The sequence below is a fragment of the Nyctereutes procyonoides genome, unplaced genomic scaffold, assembly GCF_905146905.1.
Source record: "Nyctereutes procyonoides isolate TBG_1078 unplaced genomic scaffold, NYPRO_anot_genome, whole genome shotgun sequence".
In the NCBI taxonomy this organism is placed as follows: domain Eukaryota; kingdom Metazoa; phylum Chordata; class Mammalia; order Carnivora; family Canidae; genus Nyctereutes; species Nyctereutes procyonoides.
Window position 1 is genome coordinate 18,618,810 of NW_026575126.1, and position 15,149 is coordinate 18,633,958.

Below are 15,149 nucleotides of genomic sequence, written 5' to 3' on the forward strand. Positions count from 1 at the left end.
ATGTTTCCTTTCCTAATGAGATTCTGCTCAACTGCTTTGTTGTCAGTGTGCTGGGAATTTTGAAATATCCTCTGCGTATTTCTGTGGTTTTAACCTAATAATTTTATTTGGATTTACCAGGTATAGCAGCTGTTGTTTTCACCGACCATGGCTAAATTGCATTAATGTCCAAAGTTGAAAAACTCTTTTTTTTTTCTATGTTGGCCAAGATTACTTAGAGTTTTATAAAATGTAAGGCTTTTCTCCAACTCTTGTCATTTTCATTTTCTCGCAAGAAAACTTATAATATGAATATTCTAAAGGATGGCTTAGGCTGAACGTCTCTCTCCAGACACTGGTGCAGCTTGTAGTGTGGTAATGTAGAACAGTGTTTTCCTGATAAAGTCATCTATCCTCTTTTCTGCTGGGAGAAGGAGGGACCTCAATTCCATTATAATTTATGTAGTGTTTGGTGTGATATGCTATGGTTGCAGTTTGATATTAATGATTATCCTTTGGCAAAGCAGACTGCAGTGAGGGGCCAACGGCTTTAAAAATGCCCTCAGAGAGCATAAACTTAGAATTACAACAGCTTTGTTAGATAATTCTGCAGTCTTGTTCGGAGGGCATCAGATGATGAATTTTGCCTTTCCATTTAATTATTTCATGTAACATGATTCTTTGTAAATATTTTGCTTTCTATCCAATTTCTTTTTAGGGCTTCTTCAGTTAGTCTGAATTGCAAGGTCGTGGCTTTTGAAATCTCAGAAAGATATGCTCTTATATTGCTCACAGGGTTAATTTTGTGGTTTCTGAATCCCACCTGATCTCTATACTATCTATCATATTCCCATTTTCTCTGTTGAGAGCTTAAATTTTCCTCCTACATTCAGATTCTAAGGCGATAGTTTTACTTGTCAAATCATACAGCCAAGCATTTCTGCATTTATAGGTAACAATGTATATCAACAACATGCCCTAACAATTAATAAGCTATTTTTACATGTGTAATTGAGTTTGATTCTGACAGTCCAGTGAGGGAAAGAGGGGGCATGGCTGCAGTTAATTCCTATTTTATGGGTGGGCTCTGAGAAATTACTCAGACCCAAAATAACACACAAACAGAAGGGTAGGGACAAGGATCCAGGCCTTTTAACTCCAGTCCAGTGTTATTTCTCCCTGTCATACTGGGCCAGTGAACCCTGGTCTGTGCCATGAGACATTTCTCATATAAGGAGTCTGGTCAATATACTGTGTAAAATTGTATTTAAATTATGTTTAAAGTCAATTGAATTTAATGCACTTCATAAAATCAAAGTAGTATTCTTAAGTTCTTTCCCTTCTAAGCATTTGTTATTGCTCTGTATGTGTAGTGAGAGATGCTTTCCAGGCTAGGGACATTGTTAGTGAACAATTTAAGAAGTAAGGAACAACAGAAACGCAATAAGAGAGACGTCCCAATGTGACATGACTAAGTGACAAGTTCAGTGGAAATGACGTAGGAGGTGAGACCTGAGCTGAGCTTTGCAGAATGACATAGAATTTGGAAAGATGGGGGTGGGTAGGGAGAGAAAATATCTAAGCAGAACTGTGCAGCATACATGTGATGCTGAAATAAATGAAATGATATATTCAGGGTGGCTCAAAATAATCCTGAGCATGTGATGGGAGTTGATAACTGTTGAAGCTGGATGAAGGAGATATTGGGGTTTCCTTATACTATTATTTATAGTTTTGTATATATTAGGAATTATCTTCCTGGTAAAAAGGTTAAAATATAAAAATGGTACAGAAAGGTACCAGGTTGGCCTACCTGGAATGAAGGGTTTATTCAAAGGCATAGTGGGAAATGATGTTGGAAAGATAGTTGGAGATCAGATTTGGTGGGAGAGGGCGTTCATGACTATACACTGTAGAGTCTGGGTGAGTGCTAATAAACACTAGACTTCACTGACTGGACTTGAGTCTTACTGCAAGGTCAAGGTGGAGTTGCAGTGCAATCTGCCATCTTCATCAAGGATGAAAGGATGGCTGCAACCCACTTACGTCTTAGTAGGCCCTACGACATCTCATCTGGCATATTCAGTTCTGGAAGGCACCCGAGTTTCCGTGGTGGGACATCTTAGGCACAGAAGAGTATCTCACATTTTGAGAATCTTCCTAGCAGAATATTTCATTAACTGAAGGTTGTCTATCTGGAAGGGACTTATTTTCCCTTCTGCTACTGCTTTCCAGACCTCCTCTCTTGTGGGCCTAAGAGTGGGCAGTTAAATGGAAATATAATCATCACTATGATTCTCCAGTGATATGAAGATATGTGTGCATGGTGGATTCTAATCTCCTGAAGACCGTTTTTAACAGAAGACTGAGTTATACGTGGTGGCTCTGAACCATTTAGAAAGCCTTGATGCGGGGCAGCCCGGGTGGCTCAGCGGTTTAGCGCTGCCTTCAGCCCAGGGCGTGATCCTGGAGACCGGGGATCGAGTCCCACATCGGGCTCCCTGCATGGAGCCTGCTTCTCCCTCTGTCTGTGTCTCTGCCTTCGTCTCTGTGTGTCTCTCATGAATAAATAAATTTAAAAAACGTTTAAAAAAAAGGAAAAAAGAAAGCCTGATGCTTTACTGTAGCTTTCTGAAGCAGAGCTCCTTCTTTTTTCCCCATTTAAAATGTTTCTCTACTGCTAGGGAAAAGGAGGAAAGACATGTCAGAAATCTGGAGAGTTGGTAATATTGATGAATGATTATTAGGATGGGATTCAGTGGCATGCTAGAGTGGACAAGAGCTGATTGTTGTGTTTTCAGGAACTTTGCAAGCCACTTGTTAAATACACCCATTAAGCAATTAAATTATATAAACTTGATATATAAAAATAAATGATACTCAAAGCTCATCATTTCCTAAACATTTTACTATAATTTGCTATTATCCATGCTCCTAAGATTACTTATGTCTCATGTATCTGCAGAGCTCAAGTCCTATATAATAGCATCTGTATCAGGGATCCCTGGGTGGCGCAGCGGTTTGGCGCCTGCCTTTGGCCCGGGGCGCGATCCTGGAGACCCGGGATCGAATCCCACGTCGGGCTCCCGGTGCATGGAGCCTGCTTCTCCCTCTGCCTGTGTCTCTGCCTCTCTCTCTCTCTCTCTCTCTCTCTCTCTCTCTCTCTCTCTGTGGCTATCATAAATAAATAAATTAAAAAAAAATAGCATCTGTATCTTTGTTCTCAACCCTGCATTCAGTGCCATCATGTTAGTAGCTTGAAATGGACTCTGGTGAGAATAGTTAGGCCATGCAAATTGACAAAGACTACAAATCAGGGCCTTTTCTTCCCCTGCCGGGAACTGATTTATTGAATATCTACTATTCAATTGATCTATTGAATATCTAGGTTATATTCAGGTTTTAAAGACTCTTTACCTTTTAGAGATATATTCTGAAACAAGACAGAATATGATATCTAGAATTTATTTCAAGTAATCCAGTGGGAGTGGTGATTGTTGTATCAGAGTGATGGGCGCATGGGCTTCATTATACCCTTTTTTTACTTATATGTATGTTTAAAATTTTCCATAATAAAAAAGTTTAAAGCAATAATTAAGGAATGCTACAGTGAAAATAAATAAGTTGCCTATACCTAACAGATAATCTGGTACCTGTCAGTCCCCCAAACTTTGATGCCAACATTCCATTGATAAAGTATTTTCTTTTTTTTTTAAGCATTTTTTAAGAATTTCATTTATTTATTCATGGGGGACAGAGAGAGAGAGAGAGAGAGAGAGAGAGAGGTAGAGACACAGGCAGAGGGAGAAGAAGCAGGCCCCATACAGGGAGCCCGATGTGGGACTGACTCAATCCTGGGTCACGCCCTGGGTCAAAGGCGGTGCTAAACGACTGAGCCACCCAGGCTGCCTGATAAAGTATTATTTTCTAAATGTAGATCCCTATTTGTAACTGTTCATATAGATCACTGAGTTTAAATGGCTGCTTCTCATGAAATAAAATCAAGAAATCACTATGTGCAGTTAGTTACCCATATCCATGAGGACAGAGGAATCCAGGAGAACCCTCCCTAAGACACCGAAAACCTCTCTCTCCACAGTGGGGGAAAATGCATTTGTTGGAATGCAATCCTGTTTGCAGAACCAGTTGTACAAATAGATGAAAATGAATCAAGTTATTGCTCAGAGGGCTACTTTAGACTACATGACAGCTGTGTACCCTTTAGATTTATTTTCAGTCTAGCTGATTTGAGTCATTGCTCAAGAAAGGAGTGCTGTCAAGTGAATTGTCTTCTGTGCAGATGACAAGAGCCTTTCTAAACATTGCCTCGCTGGTACAAGTGATGTGTTTAGAATTGTTGGCCTATGAATTAAATTAGACCCAATCCAGTGACTTCAGAAGCATAGCGTGGGTTGTGTACTGACTGTACTTCACAAAGAGTGCACAAGCACAGTGTGTTTCCTCATACACATCTAGACATCAAATGGAAAATGTGTAAATTACATAGACTAAATCTCTTCTTCCCTAAGTTTAAAGTTCTTTTCATTTCATTCTTAATAGGAACTTAGATTATGGTAATACCTTCTTCTTGTCTTTGATTGTGTCAGAATTCATAGTAACTAAATTCAGTTGACCAGAAAAAAAATGATGGTGAGTGAGGGAAAGCAAGTGGTCACTGTGATGATCCCATCACATGGTGTGGTGAGGAAATTATTAGGTTTTATAGTTAGGATAGGGAAGGACTGTAAGAACCTTGAAGAGAAAGTAGTCTAGAGTATTGTTCTGTAATTTTAAGTTATGTGAGTCTCCGGTCTGTGTAGAAATACAGACTTAGACTGTTCATTAGGTTTAACCACAGGGGGAAAAAAAAATCAAAGTGTCAAGCAATGAAAACAACAGATGTCAAACTCAAACTCAGGTACCCTGGGTCAGAATACCAAAAGGAAGCCTAGACTGAAACAGAAATTAAGATCAGGAAACCAGAAGTGAGAGTTGCATGCATAGAACAAGAACCATAACTCACCCTCCTAAGACAGAGGCCAGACAGAGGAATCAACAGGAGAACCTGGAAGGTTTTGAGACCCAGCTGCAGTTTTCCCCATGTTAAAACTTCTTTGCATCTCTAACCTTTAGTGTCCTGTGGGGTCCCACCACAGTGTAAGTCCTGAAAGAATTTCTTCACAGTCTACAAATTGAAATCGTGGTTCAAGGGATCCCTGGGTGGCGCAGCGGTTTGGCGCCTGCCTTTGGCCCAGGGCGCGATCCTGGAGACCCGGGATCGAATCCCACATCGGGCTCCCGGTGCATGGAGCCTGCTTCTCCTCTGCCTGTGTCTCTGCCTCTCTCTCTCTCTCTCTGTGACTATCATAAATAAATAAACAAAAATTAAAAAAAAAAATCATGGTTCAAGAGTTAAGAGTGCAGATTGAGACATGAGTGCTAATGAAAAACACATGTTAAATTTTTGAAGTGTAAGAATCACAGGACTATAATTGATTCATATACAATATTTTTTTGAGCCCCTATTATCTGGGCTATGCGCTGGGTATACCTCAGTGCACCCCACAGGTAAAAGCCCTGTGTTCTTGGAGCTTACTGCCTACTGGGTAGATCTAGACAATAGACTAAATAATTATATAGTACATTAAACAGATAAATTAGAGGAAAACAACAGGAACTATTCTCCAAAATTAGATTCCTCAAGGGATACATTTTCCAACTCTGTCAAAGCTAACGAAGATTGATAGTTCTAAAGATACAAAACACCACATCTGGAATTCCTTCATGTTTCTATTAATTCTGCTGATAAGCCAAATATATTCACTGTTTTTATAATTAGCAAGTTTAGAGCACAAATGAAGGTTGAAGTACTTTTTTTTTTAAAACTGAAGTAAAATGAAATACATGCCCTTACATATTTTGTGAGAGAGTTGGCAGTTCATGATCAGGAAGGCAATGGTGATTTCTGTCAGGTGTCTTTGATTACTTCCAATCCTGTTTACCTCCAAATGAACAGACAAGTAGAAGCCATTCAAAGCAAAGAGGCTGGGGTGTGTGTGTGTATGTGTGTATGTGTATTACAAAACACAGACTTTATAGATTAGTCAAGTTGATTGCCTTCATTAAAAATTAGTCTCATCTTTAAAGATTTTTTTATTTTAATTTTTATTTATGATAGTCACACAGGGAGAGAGAGAGAGAGAGGCAGAGACACAGGCAGAGGGAGAAGCAGGCTCCATGCACCGGGAGCCTGACGTGGGATTCGATCCCGGGTCTCCAGGATCGCGCCCTGGGCCAAAGGCAGGCGCCAAACCGCTGTGTCACCCAGGGATCCCTAGTCTCATCTTTAAATGGAAATATTTAGAAAGGAGGGTACAAATGAATTTTTATGGGAGATGGACCCAGATTACATTCAGTTTTTTATCTTAAATGATTTTTTTTCCAAGTTACCAAGGTTATAAACCCAGTATTGGCCAGAGCCAGTACCAAAAATGTGCTAAAAGTTCATTTATATGTCCTCCTCTCCCTGGGGGCTCCAGTTTGTATTTCCAGCAGCCTACTAGACCTCACCATCTCGATGGCCCACAGATATTGCAAACTCAATATTTTAAAAACCACACTCATCACCCTCCACCAATTTTTAACCATTGACCATTGGCCCGGACTAGGGTGGTCACTTGTCCTTGAGCCCTGAGCATCTGGAACATCTAGTCTGCCACCAAGTCCTCTTGATCAATACCTGAGTAATCCTAGAATCTATGTCCATAAGCTATTTAGGAGAGTACCTGCTTGAGGGAGTTAAAAGTGTTTGCCTTTATCCCCTCTTCTCCTCCCATCTAGCCACATCTTTGTTTAAACCATCTTCCTTGTTTTACCCCTTGGACTATTGATCTGGTTCCCTACCTGCCTTGTACATTTTCCCCTTCTAATGAATCCTCCATGCTACCACCAAAACAGGAGATTCTAAATTTCTACACTTAAAATTTGACACTGACCAGATGACATCACCCCCTTGCATAAAACCCTTCACTGAGTCCATGACATGGTGCCCATGTTTCTTTATGATCTAACTCTAAATGTCCTTTTGTTTCACCCTTCTCAGCTTTCCTACTGGCTTCACTCTTGAGAGCTATACTCAGTCGAAACTTAACTATACCAGACCCCTTATATGAAACCTTAATTAGGTTAATAAATTATCTTTGATTTAAAGTGAAAGAGCAAAATTCACAGACTTGCTCATGGTCTTTAACTAGCACTTTATGATAAGGTCCTTTACCAGCCCTGGTTGATTCCTCTTTCCTTTCCCCATCTCTCCCAGCAGCATTTGGCAGATTTTCCCTCATAATACTACTTAAATTCCTTCATCCCTGGTCATTTTCACTGACCCTCCCCTATTCGCATCTTTGCTAGTTATTGAATTACTACAGTAGGATCCTACCTGGTCCCCTAGTCTTTATTCTGTCTTGCTCTCTTTTCTTGCTGCCTGTATTTCCTGTGCCCACTCCCCCTCTGGTTAGTCTTCCTGAAACATCACTTGTATTCTGTTTTAGAATCTCTCATGGTTCTCTTTTGTGAATCAAGTCAAGCTATACTCTTCATTCTGGAATCTTTTTTTTTTTTTTAAGATTTTATTTATTTATTCATGAGAGATACACAGAGGCAGAGACATAGGCAGGGAGTCTGATGCGGGACTCGATCCTCAGACTGGGATCATGCCCTGAGCCAAAGGCATCAGACGCTCAACCACTGAGCCACCCAGGCATCCCATTCATTCTGGAATCTTAATCCTAGATGTCCTCACTATGTCATGTATTTGTGAAATCATTACCCTCTGACAGCGACTATTCTGTCCTCAGTAGGACCTGCTGCCTATGGCTCTTAACTCCAGGCCTCTTTTGCCTGGACAGCTTTGGATGGTGGGAAGAACATGATGGTTGATGTCAGCTATGGGATCAAGATTTTGTTCACAAAACGTGGCTTAGGCAGCTTGTTTTTTCCTCTCTGAACTGGTATCCTAAAGTCAAGCAAATGATTTCAATGACTTATGGGGAAAAATGCTCCATAAACTTTAAGGTGTCATGCTATGTATCTCGTTTCAACTATATACTGTTTGTAATGTATTTTGATGTTGATAATATATTTTCCCGTTGCCTAATCACTTGCTGTATATTTCCTATCTTCCTAACTTTTATGTGTGTTTTAAGGGTAGACATAAGACGAAATATAAAAATAAAATGAATTCTCATTTACTGATTATTATTGCTTCTTGTCTTATTCATCCCACACCATAGCAAATGTTTAATAAATTTTCCCCTATCAAGAGAATCCAATATATAAAAGTGTAAAGTTTCAGGCACTATAGGAAAGAATAGTATTTGATACAGAGAGTGAGAGAGTAACAGGAAGAAAAGGTGCTAAGAGAGAAAGAGCCCATCTAGGGAACAGGCTTGCCTCAGTATTGACTTCTTTCATGGGTCCATGGGTAAGCTTAGGATTCAACTCCTAGGCAGTCTATGCAACCTTTTTATACCTCAACAGTAGAATTGCCTCATTTTCTTAAGAGTAACCATTATTGCACAGAATAGGCTTTCTAATGTTTGTTGAATTCACTTACCCACATACTTTTCCCACTGTTACATATCCATGTGAACACACAGTATGTTTATATGCATACGTATGTCAGTGGATTTGTCTATCACTCCTCGTAATTATTCACATTTCTCTTTCCCTTTAAATTTCTTTTTTTTTTTTAAGATATTTATTTACTTATTCATGAGAGACAGAGACAGAGAGAGAGAAAGAGGCAGAGACACAGGCAGAGGGAGAAGCAGGCCCCATGCACCGGGAGCCCGACGTGGGACTCGATCCCAGGTCTCCAGGATCACGCCCTGGGCCGAAGGCAGGCACTAAACCATGGAGCCACCCAGGCACCCCTAAATCTCATTGTCACATGTAGCAGGAGTGTGTGTCTGTTTTGTCTGCAGTGTAGCGCTGATAGTCACATTTGCAACGTGTTTGTGCAGTGATGGGGGTGCCTAAACACTTGATAAAGCCATAGGTACTTCCAGGAACTACCTTATTTATTTCAATTACTAAGAAATGTCCATAAAATTTGCATTATAAAAGTAAACTTATTTCAATCATATTTAAATTAATAAGCATAAGGAATAACAATCAGCAAATAACTCATTTTTGCATCGGTATTTTCTAGCCCCTCTCCCACAGGCAATTTCCTAGGCACAAGAGGCATGGAAGTGGAGTGCAGGAGTTTATGATTCTGCTTAGTGTCCACCTGTGAAGGAAAATCTAAACTGACAACTCTTATTGGATAACACTATCGTTGTAACTTACTATGCCTGGATCACCAAGTCTTAGTACTCAGTTGAAAAACAAACTAATCAAACAGCAAAATACAGTTCCTGTTTTCAGGGAATTCACAATTTGTGGAGGATAAAGGAATCATAGGAACTACAGCAAAACAATTAGGAGAGGTGGGATTTGCTTGTTACCTTAGAAGCAAATTGTGTATTTCTCCAAAGCAAGTCATTAAGGATTTGTGATTGTTTTGTTTCAGAATAGATTTAGTGGCGTGGAAAATGCTAGCTTAACCGTGTTCTCCACTCACCAGGCGGGCTGGGCGAGTGCTCACATTTCAGATGATCCAGCCTGGCTGCAGGACAAGATATTTGCATAGAAGATTGGGGAAATTGCCAAACAACAAAATGAAGACTTATGCTTTTGAAATTCTTCTTATTGCTGCTTTAATTAAATTGAAGTTTCCAAAGGAATGGACTTTCAAATGAAATTTTAATAGTGCCTCAGCTAATTCTAATGTATTCTTTCATTTTACTCGGCTTTCACAATGTGATCATACTTGGTTTCACTTCCTGGTTTGTCCACACAAGCCTGTTGTTGCTGGGAAATATTTAAATAAAGTGTTTATGAAAGAAGAATATTGTTTTGTAATGGATGAAAGCATTTGGATTTGATTTTGATTTAGTTCACGTAGTAATTTTTATAGTAAGATTTCTGACGCCTGAACTGGGAAATCGGTTGCCCAAAGAAAACTTAAGAAACAACAACAAAAACCAAAAAAACCTTTGGCATGGAAGTTAATTAAGTTACCTTGTGGTGAAGTGGTCTACAGAACTGTTTGATTAGGCACCAGTTGTGAAACAAATGAAATGTCGGCCCATAATTAGAGTAATTGTAACTTGATTTTAAGCAGAGGCTTGATTGTATGGTGAGTGACATACTGCCTAAGGATTTTTCCAGGAGGGCCCAGCATATTCTTAAACTGATGGCTTACTTATGGTGTGTTTCATATGGCCACTAGTCTGTCTGGCACCATTTTTTGTGTTTTTTTAAAATGACTGTTTTTGTGTGTTATATAGCATAGTATGAAGTATTTGGCTATTAATTCTCAAAGTGATATTTTTACCCCAAAGCATCTAATTTCACCAAAGTATTCAGGTACCATCTAGTGTTTTGTTTTGTTTTGTTTTAAAGCTGATCAAATCTATTTCTCTTTTAAAAACATCAGTGAAGCAGGAAAAAAGTATGCTCACTCAAAATCAAATTGTTTTGTCCAGATACATCATTTGACTGACTAATCTGAAAGTTTAAATTTTTTTTAAGTAGGCTCGACACCCAGCATGGAGCCCACGTGGGGCTTGAACACTCAACCTCGAGATCAAGACCTGAGCTGAGATCAAGAGTCGGATGCTTAACCGACCCAGCCCCCCAGGTGCTCCTGCAAGTTTAATTGTTTTAAGCATAACTATTTTTCTACTTGAGATTTTACTTTTACAGCCATTTATGTTTTATTTTATGATAATACCTTAATATAGAAGTAGGTCTCCTGGTCTTATTGTCAACTCCCTGCAATGAAGTCTTCCTGATGCTTTCAAATTAATTTTCCTAATACACACTAATATGCTTTTAAATGTATTTTTTTCCATCATTCCTCTGCTCCGATACCATCAATGGTTCCTACTGGTTATATGATCAAATCTAAATTACTTTCCGTTATCATAAAAATTATTTGGTGATTAATTCTAAAAGTGAAATTAAACTGATATAAAATGATCCTGGAATAGTCATTTCTCAGGTGCTTGTTATGCACTAATAAGACCTGAGCTATCCTTGAGAAGTTCTTAGCCTGACATTTGAGACTTTCTTTATTATTTGACTCTAATCTACTTATCTCCATTATTTCTGTCTCAGAAATCCCACTCCATCTGTATATGTCTCTTCACTAACTTCTAAAATTTACCTTGGCATCCTCTGAGCTTCTTGATTTGTTCCTCCATTCCTCTACATAAAATACTATGTGCCCTATTATTAATTCTCATCCCTTCACCTCCCATCTTTATAAATCTTATGCATCTTTCTTGGCCCACTCATAACTCCTATGCAGTAACTGTTATGCCTTCGTTGTATATTGCCCTAAGATGCAACTGTAATCCATTTGAGCTTTTTTGTATTCATGCTTTATTTCACTAAAGCAAAAGTTCCTTTTGAGGATCTGGTCTGAGGTTGACACACCCTTCTGTTCCCTTCAACATTTGGAATGATGCTTTGCACCTTTGTAAAGGCGAGGTCATGATTGTCCAGTACACCTAGTGTCAGAGTGGCTAGAGATGATGACATCTCTTGCCATGACAAAGTTGGTGGTACATAGGGTCCTCTTTATTTCTACATCCGTTCAACTAGCTATGTTGTCGCCTTCCTTGAGTGGGTAAGACTTTCCACAATAAAAACAGATGGTGTTGTCAAATATAAATGGAAAAATATTATTTCTTGTGTGTGGTAAGGGGAAGAAAAAAGGACTTAGGAAAAAAAAAAACACACCATTAGCTTTCTTGGCACAATCTCTCTGCCTTTCAAGTTTGGTTGCTAAGAAATAACTGTAGATTCATTTGCTGTGTACAAAGGAGAAACTTAGGTCGCTAACCCAGAGATTGTGCTACTTATGCAGCTGAACTTGTCATTGAGCCAGGAAAAGCCCCACCCTGATTTAGAAGTCATGTGTTAAACTTCCAGATGGGGAATGTGACTTCTGTTTCCTGAGAAGCCATCAAATTTCTTAAATTCCCAGAGGGAACATGGCTTCTCTCCTCTGCTAACACCAAATGAAGCTCCAGAACCCTGCCGAGTTCTGAAGCCCAAAGCCAAGCCCAAGAAACACTCTCTGTCACCTTTGCAGTATGGACATTCTACCCAATTCCTACTACTTATTTGTGGGTTCTTTTGGAAGCCTGACCTTACTCCCTCACTTCAGTATGCCTTGAGTGGACTGAAATTATTCTTAATGCCACGGCTGAGCTAAATCTTTCATCTTTGCTGTTAGGGCTTGGATCTGCTAACTGATTCAAGAGTCTTTACATGTCAAGCAGAATTTGGAGAATTGAAGACATGATGATGTAGCGATTGTAGGAAGTTGCTGTAGTCTTTGCTCCAAGCAAAGGGGTCTAATCTTAATTCTTTTATTCACTCACTTAATGTTTAATAGCGGCTTTTGCCTATGGGACACAGGGAGACACAGCATGAGACATGTAAGCCAGATGTCATAATGTGAGAGAAATAAACTTTTAATTAAATAATTGTGTGAAGGTGTGTGATGAGCCCTATGAAAGCAAGGGATAGAAAAGTAAAAGAGCTCACCGTGATGGGCTTGGTCAGAGTGGTCAGGGCAGGCTTTCCTTAGGAAGAATGTAAGTCATTGACTCAGGAAGCCAGTGGCTTAAACAACTCTGACTCTCCTGGTTGGGCCTTAAAAGGGAGTTTGACCTTCTAAGTCAACTGCTTTGTACTCTTTCAATTGCAACTATTTTGAATGAGAATAAGGCTTTTGTGACTGTTCTTATGGAGTACTGTACTACAAGTGGTACAGTGTGCATGTGGTCTTTGCCCTGGGCTCCTGGCACAGAGCTTAAAAACCCTTGAAATTTCCTGTTAGGAGCATCTTTTGTTACTCATAACAAGCCCCTCTCCACCATACCTGAATTTATGCTAATGAGGTGACTCAGGCTGAGCCCAGAGAGAGCTTCAGGTTAGGGGCTAGTCACCAACTATGTAACTAGAGGATTGGAACTTTCCATCTATCCCCAACCTCTGGGGAGGGGGGAAGTGTTGGAGATTTTTAATTATCGATGGCCAGTAATTTAATCGACCATGCCTATGTCTATGGGGAGACATAGAGAGTGCTTGGAAGAGTGACATGTTCAGATTGGGCATGGGAAGCTCCACACTCACATCCCTGGTCCCCACCAAGACTACCCCCAAATACCATGCCCCAGGCATCTCTTCCATTTGGCTATTCCTGGGTTGTATCCTTTGTAATAACCTGCTGGTTTGTGTTTTCCTGAGTTCTGTGAGTCACTCAAGTGAATTAGCAAACATAAGGCAGGCGTTAATGGGATCCATGGGAACCCTTAGATTGATAACTAAGTCAGACAGAAGGCGGGGGGGGGGGGGGGGGGGGGGGGGGGGGTGTGGGGGGGGTGGTTGTCTGGGTCCTGAGACTTATGACTGGCATCTAAAAGGGGGGAATCTTGTGTTGCTGAGCCCTTATACTCATGCTGTGTCACGCTAACTCGAGGTTGGGTCAGAATAGGACTGCATGGTAGGGCACCCATATGGTGTCAGAAAAAAGGACATCTCACCATGTTTACTCTAAATGTAAACCGGACATTTTTCTGCTCCAGCAGAGGAGCAAATGGAAATTGGTGATTTTGACTATCAGGAGCCATACCCAAGTTACAAACATGAAGTACCGGTTTAACACCAAGAGGAGCATGGACTTTTTACATGAAACATAGATGCCATAAGAGCTTGCTCTTTCGAAACTGACCTGTTTCTCTGTTAATACTCTTGCTGGATGTTTCACTCTTCCCACACCTTCCAGGGAAGAGATAAGCAGTGTCAGCTGATTGGAATGTTTTCAAAGGCCTTCTCTGGGCTGGGCAGATAGGCATGGCTGCACTTCATTGGTACTGTGAGCCAGAGGTTGTAGGTGTTGTGTTATCTCTTCTTCTTTTCTTTTTCCAATTGACAGAATTATAAATGGTCCAGTATGAGCCCATTATTGCAAGGTTGATTTGGAAAAGAATTTTCTACTTCTGTTGTTACCTTCTTCTCACTGTACAATTCTATGTTTGGGCTACATATTTCTACCCGGACCCCTGGGCCTTTTGGAAAAATTCCTTTTGACTTTTGTAGTGGGACTTAAGTGTTAGGAAGTGTCAGTGACCTTGTAACACTCACTGTTTTGTTTCCTTGGAACCAAAATGGAATAAATTAAGCTCACTTCATGGGTTGTTTTGTTTCGATTTAAGATAATGTTCCAAGGCTAAAGGTATCCTTTTTAAAAATTACTGGCAAAAAAAGAGAAAAAATTGGCATTCTTTATAAGAGTTCACTCTTATATTTATGTGCTACTTTCATGGTTCCAGAGTACTTTCACAATATTTATTTCATCACCAGTATCAACCCTTGCAGCCTAAATGATTGTCCATATTGTAAAGGCAAGGACTGGAGGCCTGGATTGGATGAGTTGATTTGCTTCAGCCCATAAAGATGGTGGTGGACACAGGCCGCGGACTCAAAGTACACATTTTCCACACTTCAGCAATGGGCCCAGGGTTGGGGGGAACAGGAGATAAGTAAGAATTGGGCAGTTTGCATTTACCTAACGTCACTCTAGAATATTTACAAAGCAGCATGTCAGCAGGAGGAGCAATCACTCTATATTGACAGAATTGACTGTCCTAACAATGACAGCTGCTGACCGAGGAGAAGAAAACTTCTGTAAAAATGCCCAGTATCTGGGAGCATAGATGCCAGTAACATGTAGATAGAAACAGAGCTAAAGGCTTTAAAAATCCCTTCTCATAGCATTAGTCTCAACTGTATCAGAATCCATGACACAGGCATCCTGAGCTGGACTTGGGGGGTGGGGTGCAGCAGGGTACAGCTAACCTTTGAATGAATGCCCACAGTGAGCCATAGGATGAAGCATCCTTTCTTCCTAGTCCAGCTATTCTCAAGTGATTGATGATCACAGGATATATGACCCATCTGCCCAGCCTTTTGGAGTCAAGCCCTAGCGTTCCTGGGAAGGAAATAGCAAGAGCCAAGAAGATGGCAAGAGAAGCTGGGTAGTATTT

At 40.2% G+C, this 15,149-nt stretch overlaps 1 protein-coding gene across 3 annotated transcripts in view; it reads left to right on the forward strand.

The window, feature by feature from the left end:
- LRRC8B (leucine rich repeat containing 8 VRAC subunit B) overlaps positions 1-15,149 on the forward strand; it is a 69,595-nt gene that overhangs the window by 19,862 nt on the left and 34,584 nt on the right. The window contains exon 2 of one of the 3 annotated variants that reach the window (XM_055340901.1): positions 10,621-10,726. The exons of 1 other annotated variant lie outside the window; for it this stretch is intronic. The gene's annotated coding sequence lies outside the window, so the exon portion shown is untranslated. Of the gene's footprint in view, positions 1-10,617; positions 10,727-15,149 lie in introns of all 3 variants that reach the window. One more of the 3 variants, XM_055340900.1, reaches the window with a different exon arrangement.